General features: G+C 37.3%; 1 protein-coding gene across 2 annotated transcripts in view; it reads left to right on the plus strand.

The window, feature by feature from the left end:
• LOC123592468 (COBW domain-containing protein 2) overlaps positions 1–12,040 on the plus strand; it is a 52,015-nt gene that overhangs the window by 11,039 nt on the left and 28,936 nt on the right. The window lies entirely within an intron of this gene.

The following is a 12,040-nucleotide window of genomic DNA, read 5'->3' on the forward strand; positions in this document are numbered from 1 at the left end:
GGCTGTTTCGGTCCTGTAGTAGACCATACTACATACATTTTCATACATTTCTAATAGATTTGATGGATGATAGGAGTTGGATTATTACATTAATATTAAATATCAAATTCACGTACATTTGGTAAGATTGGGAAATATATTGTATGTCTCCTTTCTGAAATAGCAAATACCAATTTCTTTCATGGTAGCTGTTTAATAGAGAAAAACTCCTGTAACTTTTCTTTGAGAATAGGTGAGTTTAGTAAAACATGGTTCACCTTTTCAGAGGGAGAAGGAAAAGTTAAATAAGGATCTCAGAGAAAGCTTTTTTACAAATTGTAGGTGTAAACAGGTTAATATTTCTTGCTTCTAACTTTCTTTGGAATAATGATTTTATCGTTTGGGTAAAAATGGAACATTCATTGTAAAAAAAAAAAATTTACCCAATACCTAAGAAAATGCAAAGAAGAAAGTTAAAATAAATCATACCGTATTTTACTACCTTGAAGTTAAAGTAGGTAAATTTTATTCCAGGGATTTTTCTGTGCCAATGCCATTTGCTGAATGACAGCATCAGTCTCTGTTAGGAGCTTGAAAAATGAAGATTCTTGGGCCCCATCCCAGATATATTGAATCAGAATCTGTAAGAGTGAGGCCTAGCCATCTATTTTAATAAGCCCCCCAAGTGATTGTTATACATTCATAAATTTGGGAAACCCTGCTCCGTGTGCTTCTGAAAGCTGTATAAATATACAGAGACAGTTTTATACAGAGATTGCATTCTTTGTGCTATTCTTTTTTTTTTAAAATTTTTTAAGTTTATTTATTTTTGAGAGAGAGACATCACGAGTCAGGGAGGGGCAGAGAGAGATGAAGACAGAATCCCAAACAGTCTCCACGCTATCGGCGCAGAGCCCGATATGGGGCTCGAACTCACGAAACTGTGAGATCGTGACCTGAGCCGAAACCAAGAGTCAGTCGCTTAACATACTGAGCCACCCAGACGCCTCTCTTTGTGTTATTCTTAATATTAATTTAGTTTCACTTGAATGTAAAAGAAAAGAACTTGGAGGCAGTTCAAGATGGAAGCTTAGGAACACCCTGAACTTCCCCTCCTTCCACAGACACACCAGATCCGCAGCTACTTATGGACTACTTCCTGCTCAGAAAGAACTGAAAGCTAGGTGAAGAATTCCCTCTACAGCAAGGAATGGAAGGGCCACATTGAAATGGGGAGTAGAGGCAGAGAGGTGATCTTGTCAAAATCTTCACCCTGGTACAGTGACCCACAAGAGAGGAGGGTTTCACAGGTCTGGAGTCTTTACCTGAGGAGGGATGGGTTCATGCCCCACTTTGGGTATGTCAACCCTTGGAACCTGCATTAGAGAGACGAGGCCCCCAAAATGGATTTGGAAACAAAGGGGTTTGTGTACAGTGGACCTGGGGGGCTGTGGGGAATCTGAGATACTCCTTTGGAGGTACTTACACACAAGTACATTCATCTTGGGACTGGACCCAGTGCAAACGCAGCAGTTTGAGAAGTGACTGGATTGTGTGTGAAGGAGATTCATTTGTTAATCCAGAAGTGTTTGTGGGAGGAACTAGGATCAGTTGGGACTTTCTTTGGGGACAGAGGTGTTGTGAGCACCATATTTGCACTCTCCTTCCACTCTGCCAATTCAGTCAGGCACTGCGGACACAGCCTCCCTAAACCATGAGTGTGCCCCATCCCCAGCCATCACCCTGCCTCACTAAAGCCTTGGGTGTATCCTGCCCCCACTGTTCTCCTCCTGCATCCCTATAACAGGAGTGTGCCCCACCCTCAGCACTCTGTCAGCCTTGCTAAAGTCTGCCTTTGAGTGCAGTCCACACTGGGAATGCCCCTTGATCACCTGGCCCTGGTGGCCAGATGGACTTGAGTTTCCGGGCCCCATGGGACTGTAATAGGAAGACAGTTATGGAAAGGCTACCATACCCAAGGCACTGTGTAGGTAGCAGGCTAAAACACACCACTAGTCTGCCTCTGGAAAAGGCTCATCTATTTGTCCTGGAGCTTCACCCTGAGAAGTAGGCTTCAAAGGTGCTCTCAGGGAATGTAGGCAGGTAGACACTATCTTTGATCTGTCCTCTGATCGCACCATAGCTTGCTGGCACCTCCAAAAAGCTTGTACACTTGTCTGAAGCCCTGATTTTTGCAGTTGGACTTCAGGGGACACCTCCAGATCTCTGGGCCTGGAGGTCAACAGGGTTTATAGTTGCATACTCCAGAAGGTCCCCCCGAGGATCTGTTTTCCAATCAACCTGAAACTAGGTGCTGAGATCACTCCCTTTGGAACACTAGTGGGTCTTGACACACCCTCAGCAACTGGGATCTATCCAGAATAAATCAGGCTAATTTAGTAATCACAATGTTTCAGAGAGACAACCAAGAGCTAGGGCAAGGTTGAACATTAAGGTTTATCTCCTTTGGAGGGACACTCCTTCCAGACTGAGAGAGGTAGATGCTTTGCTCAATACATAGAAACAAACACAGAGAGTCAAGTAAAATGAGGAGACAGGAATATTTACCAAACAAAAGAATGAGACGAACCCTCAGACAAAAGACCTTAATGAAGTGGAGAGAAGTAACCTATCTGATAAAGAGTTCCAGATAATGGTTATAAAGATGCTTACCAGAGTCAGAAGAATGGTTGAACACAGACTTAAACAAAGAGATGGAAAATGTAGGGAAGTACCAAACACAAGTTGCAGAGCTGAAGAATACAGTAACTGCATAGCAAAATATATTAGAAGGGTTCAGCATCAGAATAAATAAAGCAGAATAGATTGGTGACCTGGAAGCCAGGGCAGTGGAACTCAGCCAAACAAAACAACAACAACAATGAAAAATTAACGAAGATAGCTTAAGAGCCTATGCGACAACGTGAAGTGGAATAACATTCATGTAATAGGGATCCCAAAGGAAAATAGTATGAAGGAGGCAGAAAGCTTCCCTAACCTGGGGAAGGAAACAGACATTGAGGTCCCAGAAGCACAGAGTTCCAAATAAGATGAATTCAAAGGTATCCACATCAAGAGACATTATCATTAAAATGTCAAAAATTAAAGAGAGGATCTTAAAAGTAGCATGAGAAAAACAAGTTGTTAAGTTCAAGGGAATCCCCAAATCACTATCAGCTGTGATTTTAGATGAAGCTTTGCATGCCATGGTGGCATCATATATTCAAAGTGCTGAAAGGAAAAAACTTCCAACCAAGAATATTCTACCTGCCAAGGTTATCATTCAGAATTGAAGGAGAGGTTTCTAGACAACAAAAGTTAAAGGAGTTCACCACTAAACTGGCCTTACAGACATGATAAAGGAACTTCTTTAAGCTGAAAAGGTACTATTAACAAAACATACAAAAGTAAAAATCTTGCTGGTAAAGGCAGATATGTAGTAAAGGTGGTGGATTAACCACTTCTAAACTTACTATGAAGGCTAAAAGACAAAAGTAGTAAAATTAAATATAACAACAATACTTAAGGGACACACAGAGTAAAGAGATGTAAAATACGACATCAAAAACAAAAAACAGAGACCTTCTGTTCTGTGGACAACAGAAACAAAATGGGGAAGCAAAAATGTAGAGTTTTCACACTAAGTTCAACTGTAAGTTGCTATCAACTTGAAATAGACATGTGTGTATATAGGTTGTCATGTGAACCTCATGGTAACTGCAAAGCAAAAACCTATGAGAGATACTGAAAACATAATGAGAAAGGAATCTAAACATTGCACTGAAGAAAGGCATCAAACTGCAAGGGAAGACAGCAAGAGGTGAAGAGAGAGGGACTACAAAACCAGCCAGAAAATAATGAACAAAATGGTAAGAAGTACATGCGTATCAATAATTCCTTTAAATTTAAATGGATACAGTCTCCAATCCAAAGATGTACAGTAGTTGAGTAGATTAAAAAAAGATTCATTTGTATATTACTGCCTACAAGAGATTCACTTCAGATCTAATACACACAGACTGAAAGTGAAGGTTGTAGAAAAAGATACTCCATGCAAATGCAAATGAAAGCTGGTGTGGCTCTACTTATATCAGACAAAAAAGACTTGAAAACAAGTCTGTGATAAAAGATAAAGGACATTACACAATGATAAAGCATCAATCCAACAAGAGGATATAACATTTGAAAATATTTACGCACTCAACATAGGAATTCCTAAATATATAAAGCAAATGTTACAGACTTAAAGGGGGAAATGGAAAGCAATACAGTAGTAGAAGACTTTAATACTCCATTTACATCAATGGATAGGTTATCCAGATAGAAAACCAATAAGAAAGTACCGGCCTTAAACAACACATAAGACCAAATGGTCTTAATAGGTATACAGTTGATCCTTGAAAAACATGGATTGGAGCTCTGTGGGTCCACTTACATGCAGATGTTTTGTAGTATAATACTATAAAATGTATTTTCTATTCCTTATGATTTTCTTAGTAATATTTTCTCTAATTTAGTTCATTGTAAAAATACAATATATACAACATACATAATATGTGTCAGTTGACTGTTTATATTATCAGTATGGCTTCTGGCTAACAGTAGGTTATTAGTAGTTAAGTTTTTGGAAAGTCAGAGGTTATATGTGGATTTTTGACTGCATGGGAGGTCAGTGCCCCAACCCCTGCATTGTTTAAGGGTAATTGTATACAAAGCATACCATCCCCAAATAGCAGAATACACATTATTTTCTGTGTATGGAACATTCTCTAGGATCACACACTAGACCACAAAACAAGTCTCAGTAAATTTAAGAAGATTGACATCATATCAGGTGTAGACACTGGTCATAGTCCTTAATGACACTGGTATGAAAAAAGTCAATTACATGGAGAAAACTGGAAAAATAATAAATATGTGGAATTTAAATAACATGCAACTGTTGTAACCAGTGGGTCAATGAAAAAATCAAAGGGGATATAAAAAAATACCTTGACACAAATGAAAATGGAAATAAAACAATCCAAAATCGTAGGCTGCAGCAAAAGCAGTTCTAAGGGACAAGTTCATAAAAAGACACCCTATCTAAGGGAACTAGAAAAAGAAGAACAAATGAATCTCATAGTAAAATGAAAGAATTAAGATTGAGAGCAGAAATATATGAAGTCAAGACAAAAAAAAAACCAACAACAATAGAAAAGATCAATGAAAGTAAGAGCTGGTTCTTTGAAAAGATAAAAATCAGAAACGAAAGAGGAGAAGTTGACATATGCCACAAATATTGAGAATTGAGAGACTACTATGATAATGAAATAGGTTAATTCCTAGTACCATACAATCTTTTGAGACCTTCTGTCTTCCATGAAGACGTAGAAAATCTGAATAGATGGATTACCAGTAAGGAGATTGAATCTGTAATCAAAAACCTCCCGCACCAGACATCTTCTTTGGTGACTTCTACCAAACATTTAAAAAAACATGTAATACCTATTCTTCTCAAACTTCCAAAATATTGAAGAGGAAAGAATGCTTCCAAACTCATTTATGAGGCCAACATTACCCTGATACCAAAACCAGACAAGGACACCACAAAAAAGAGAAGAAAAGAAAAATTGTTTGCTGGTATCGCTGATAAACAGAGATGTAAAAATTCCCAACAAAATATTCGCAAATCAAATTCAACAATATATTAAAAGCATCATTCATCATGATCAATGGGATTTATTCCAGGAATGCAAGTATGTTTTAACATCTGCACGTCATTGGTGTGATGCACCACATAACACAATGAAGGATAATAATCATTGATCATCTCAATAAATGCAGAAAAAAACCTTTGATAAGATTGAACTTCCATTTATGATAAAAACTCTTAAAGTGAGTATAGATAGAATGTACTTCAATATAATAAAGGCCATATATGACAAACCCATACTCAATTGTATGCTCTAAAATCAGGAACAAAATAAGGATGCCCACTCTTGTTAATTTTATTCAGTGAGTATGAGAAGGCCTACCCATAGCAATTACCCAAGAAAAAAAGATAAAGTCATCCACATTGGAAGGAAAGAAATAAAACTATCACTATTTGCAGATGATATTATATACAGAAAACCCTAAAGACTGCCCCCCCCCAAAAACCTGTGAGAATAAATGAACTGTCATGCTGTAGTATACAAAATCAGTATACAGAAATCTGTTGTGTTGCTATACTCAAATAATGAACTGTCAGAGAAATTAAGGAAACAATCCCTGCAAAAAGCCTAACAAAACAATTTGCATAAAAATAAAATACCTAGGAATAAATTTAACCAAGGAGGTGAAAGACCTGTACATTGAAAACTGTAGGACATTGATGAAAGAAGTTAAAGAAGTCACAAATAAGTGGCAAGTTATTCCGTGCTCATGTTGGGAGGAATTAATACTGTTAAAATGTCCCTACTACCCCAAGCAATATACATATTCAGTGCAAACTCAATCAAAATTCTAGTGGCATCTAGAACAAAAAATTCTTGTTGTAAAAGATTTTATTTTTAAGTAATCTCTACCCATTGTGGGGCTTGAACACATAACCCCAAGGTCAAGAGTCACATGCCCCACAAACTGAGCCAGCCATGTGCCTCTAGAACAAGTAATTCTAAAGTTTGTGTGGATTCACAGAAGACTGTAAATAGCCAAAGCAGTCTTAAGAAAGAAGAACAAATGGGAAATGTCACAGCCCCAGACTTCAAACTGTACTACTACAAAGTTTTGTATGAAAACAGTGTGATATGGCATAAAAACAGACACATGGATCAATGAAACCAAGTAAAGAACCCAGATAAAAACCCATGCTGATATGGCCAATTAGTCTATGACAGAGGAGACAAGAATATACAATGAAGAAAAGACAGTGTCTTCAGTAAATGGTCCTGGAGACACTGGACAGCCACATGAAAAGAATGAAACTAGACTACTGTCCTACATCATACACAAAAATTAACTCATAATGGATGAAAGACTTGAATGTAAGACCTGCAACCATAAAACTCCTAGAAGAAAAACAGGTGGTTAGCTCCTTGACATCAGACTTGGCATTGAATTTTTTGAATCTGAGTCCAAAAGCAAAGGCAACAAAAACAAAAATCAAGTAAGTGGACTATATCAAACTAAAAGGCATTGGTGCAGCAAAGGAAACCATCAATAAAATGTAAGGGCAATTTGGATATTAACGCCTTATCACATATAGGAGTTGCAAATATTTTCTCCAAGTCAATAAATATCCAAAATGTACAAAGAGCTCAGTAGCAAAAAACCAAGCAATCTGATTGAAATGTAGGCAGAGGATCTAAATAGACATTTTTCCAAAGAAGATAAACAGGTGGCCAACAGGCACATGAAAAGATCCTCAACATCGTTAATAATCAAGGAAATGCAAATCAAACCCTCAATGTGATACCACCTCACACCTGTTAGAATGGCTAACATCAAATCGACAAGAAATCAGTGTTGGAAAGGATGTGAAGAAAAGGGAACCCTCCTACACTGTTGGCGGGAATGCAAATTAGTGCAGCCACTATGGAGAACAGTATGGCGGTTTCTCAAAAAATTAAAAATAGAACTACCATGTGAACCAGCTGTTTGACTTCTGAGTGTTTTTCTGAGGAAAATGAAAACACTAATTTGAAAAGATACTTGTGCCCCTATGTTCATTGTAGCATTATTTACAATAGCCAGGATATGGAAACAACCTAAGTGTCCATCAATGGATGAATGGATACAGATGATGTGAGATATATATGTCTCATATGTATGTATATATATGTCTCGTGTGTGTGTGTGTGTGTATGTGTATGTGTGTGTGTGTGTATATATATACATATATATATATATATATAAATGTATGATGGTCTTGTCTTTTGTAACAACATGGATGGACCTTAAGGGTATTATGCTAAGTGAAATACATTTCATTTATATGTGGAACCTAAGAAACAAAATAAGTGAACAAACAAAACCAAACAGGAACAGATGGATGGTTATCAGAGGGGAAAGGGTTTAGGGGGCTGAAATGAATGAAGAGAGTCAGTTATATGGTGTTGGATGGTACCTTGATTTACTGTGGTGATCACTTTGTAATGTATACAGATACCGAGTTATTATGCCATACCCCTGGAACTAATACAAGGTAACATACCATTTTACCTCTATTAAAAAAATATGTGTATTATGTACGTAAACCACCTGTGTCTAGCACATATTCAATACTCCATAGATCAGCTATTAATATCATTAAGATGCATTATCTAATAAATTGCTTAATAAAAGATGGGTAGAAGCAAAATACTATATAATTGAAAAAAAGAATGTGAAAGAAATGAATTTCTGAAGTATCAGAAAAATGTTTTTTCACTGTGAGGGATAGGAGTTAAGGGAAAAAAGGTTAGAAAAGGCATAAACTAATGGGACAAGTTAGTTTTTAAACTACATGTGTCAATTCAGAGTATTTCTTGATTCCCTGACCTAAAAGATTAGGAAGTTAACACTTCTACTTACTCCCATCTCCTGGCTTTGGTAGATTGTATTCTGTGCTGTGTTGTCAAGATTCCTAACATTTACATTTTGTCATACTTTATTTAGTTCTATATTGAACAGTTTTCGTCCTCATTACCAGTACTGTGGCTTCTCCATTCCTGAGTTGGAGAAATCTCTTGATTGACTGAGTTTCATGCTCGGGTAATCTTTTCATGCTATAATATAAATGCTGTATGCCTTGAGTTCTTGCATACTTGCTTGAGGGTGCTTATCTTTTATTTTTATACTTGAAGGATTACTTGGCGAGGTATAAAAATTCCTTCTCTCAGAACTTTGCAGACACTGCTCCTTGATCTCTTAGTACTTTTGATGGGCTGGCTCTCCTTCCTTACTTCATCAGGAAGGATTTGTGAGTGACATATTTTTTGAGTTTTAATGCTGTTGTTTCCTTCAGTGTTTGAGTATGGCTACCTGATGTTTTTGTTCTTGAAAAACGACTTGGCAGGAGGTAATATCCTTAGGGAACACTTTGATTAGAGCTTTGTCCTCATTATTTTACTATATTGGGGCATTGAATGTTACTGTAGAAAAGTCTAGTTTTTGTCTGCCTCCTTGAAAGTAACTTGCTTTTTCATCTAAAATGCCTGACAGTTTTTTTCCTTTATTTTGGAAGGTCAGTAATATAATCAAGGTATATCTACATTTCATTCATTATCAGTTTTTCTTGGATTACAGTATTGTCTTTAATCCATAGGTTTATTTCTTCATTTAGGAACATTTTCCTCATCCTGAATTTTCTTTTGTTCTCCAGATCTTTTATCTTCTAATTGTTTTGTCTGTTTCTCTGCATTACTTCAATCATCTTGAATGTTCTTTTTTGTCAGTAATTCTGTTTCCATCAGTGTTCTGTTCCTTGATGTTTTAAAAGAATTAATTAGGTAATGATATGTTTACTGGCTGTTTCTTTTTTCTTTTTTTTTTAATGTCCATTTATTTTTGAGAGAGAGAGCGTGAGTGGAGGAGGGGCAGAGAGAGAGAGGGAGACACAGAATCAGAAGCAGGCTCCAGGCTCCGAGCTGTCAGCACAGAGCCTGACGTGGGGCTCGAACCCACGAACTGTGAGATCATGACTTGAGCTGAAGCTCAATCGACTGAGCCATCCAGGCATCCCTGTATGTTTATTTCTTTAGCACTACAAACTACCTTTTCATATTCTACTTTATCTTGCCTTTTAGAGCTTGTTTTTAATTGATTGTATTTAAGTTCTTTATTATGTATAAGCCTTCGAGAATTTTCTTTGGCTTCGTGGGTTATGTTTCCTTCCAGAATGGGTTCTTTGCCATTTCTATGCCTTATTCATTTCTTCAATTTTTTTTTCCTTTTCTGTTTCTTCAAAGCTGTAATATGTGTGCATTGTTTTTTCAAGGGTGTTGGTGCTTGATGTAGGAGGTTCAGAGAAATTCAGTCTTACATATGGTGTTGATGAATTATTTTTAATATCCTACCCATCTCACCTATACTTGTGTTTCTTCTGGGCCTCAGTTTGAATGCTGGGTACTGCCGGGAGCAGTGAAGGGAAGGCAGAGGAAAGGGGTGACTGAGAGCCAGATGGGCAGTAGGACATTTGGGCTCTCCTCTCATAAGTACCAAGTGCTCCCTTCTTGGATTCTCTCCAGCCACTCATGAAGATATATTCCATACCTTGTGCTGTGGGTACGTCCTCAGCTTCAGACCTTCCAGTTCATTTTGTTCTGAGCCCTAGAAAGTGTTCCCCTCCTCCACAAACGTGGAAATGGTTAGAAACTTTTACCCTGGGTTGTTGACTTTTCCCTTAACCCTTGCTCATTTCCGTTCTTGCCATTTCGAAAGCTGTTTCTGGTAAGTATTTGGATTTTATAAACTATTTCCCCACAACCGGTTACTGGTTGAGGGTGGGGGTAGAATTAAGAATTATCACAAATCACATAGGGCTTTCTGTTTCTTATTTCGACTGTCACTCTTCAAAATTTATCGCTGGAGGTTGTATATTTGGTTGTTGCTGATATAATTTGGCTTTTTAACCTTTATGAATTAAAATTTTTGTTGTATTAGGTTTTGAATAAAGGAGATTCTATGATCTAGCAAAGGGTTTCTTAGCCTTGGCGCAAATGACATTTGGGTTGGTTAGTTCTTTTTTGTAGGGGATTGTCTTGTGCATCTTGTGGAATATTTTCCTTTGTTTTTGTTTTTCTTCATTGTAGGGTGTTTAATAGCATCCCTGGCTTCTACCCACTAAATGCCATTCTTATTCCCCTAGTTGAGACAATTAAAAATATCTTCAGACATTGTTAAATATTCCCTGGGGGGAAAAATCACCCTGGGTTTGGAACCACTGATTAACTTATTCTCTCATCTTTGCTCCTCTTGCTAAACACCTGCATCTAAATTTTAAATAGAACTTTCTTGGGTAGCCCGATCATTGTCACCAGAGGTGCATGTCAGATTTAGGAAAAAAGCTCTGATGCACTCTTGTAATTCAACTTAATACTACACACGTTACCTGTGTAGGACTTTCAAGCTATCTGAACAGTAATCCACGAGTTAAAAAAAAACAAAAAAACAAAAAACAACAACAACAAAATGACTTGCAAACACTGGAATTTTACTGAGTGAAAAAAATTAAGAGTTTTTTTTATGACTTACTGTTTGGAGTAATGATACTCACGGGAGATTTACTCTCTTCTCCCTCGTTAATTAAAATCATGTTGTTAGCCAAGTAAGTGAAGAAAATTCTTATTGGCAATTCAGTTGTTTCCCCGTTTAGGAGAGTGACACTCTCCAGTTCTAAGCTAAATAATTGTCATGGGAAAGTAATTTCCTTGAAAAGAACAGGCATTGATTCACCCCTGTTACTCACAAATCCTATTTCAGTCAAATTGGAAAACTATTAAGTTTTTGGGAAAAAATCAATAGGTATCAGGAAACCATTAGATCTTGTGGCCCTTGCTATATCTTGCATGAGTAATCACTGTAAACAGCTGACAGGTATTTCACTGTTGACACAGAGTGATGCTTGGGGGACCACGTCTCCTCAGGGTATGTGGACAGCTTCAGACGCTGGAATGAGTTCAGTTACCCTTGTTTTTTCCCAGCACTCATTCTTTTAGACAGCCCTGTCGCTAACTGCTCCTTTGATGCTTTGAAAAATCAAATACTTTCTTTACTGTCAGTTTTCTTTTTCCTGTGTTGTGGCGTGCTAATCAGGCCGCGTGGTTATTTTTCCTCGGCTTCAAATTTTATATCCATATTAACTCATGTAAGGTTTTGTCAGTAATGCCATAGAGTATGTAGGTTTACCTTCCGTTCTTTTTCTTCTACACGACTTGTAGGTTTTTCTCCGTTTTAGACAAGTGGCTTTGCAATTATCTGTGTTTTGTTTTGCTTGCCTTAAGAGAGAGATTTCATTATTTGTGAACTGTATGATTATTACGTTTGAGAGAAAAAATAAAATTAAATCCTAGGTGCACATATCCATACTGTCCAAGTTATTTGTTCATATCTGTTGGTA

This window comes from Leopardus geoffroyi, chromosome D4, assembly GCF_018350155.1.
Source record: "Leopardus geoffroyi isolate Oge1 chromosome D4, O.geoffroyi_Oge1_pat1.0, whole genome shotgun sequence".
NCBI lineage: Eukaryota > Metazoa > Chordata > Mammalia > Carnivora > Felidae > Leopardus > Leopardus geoffroyi.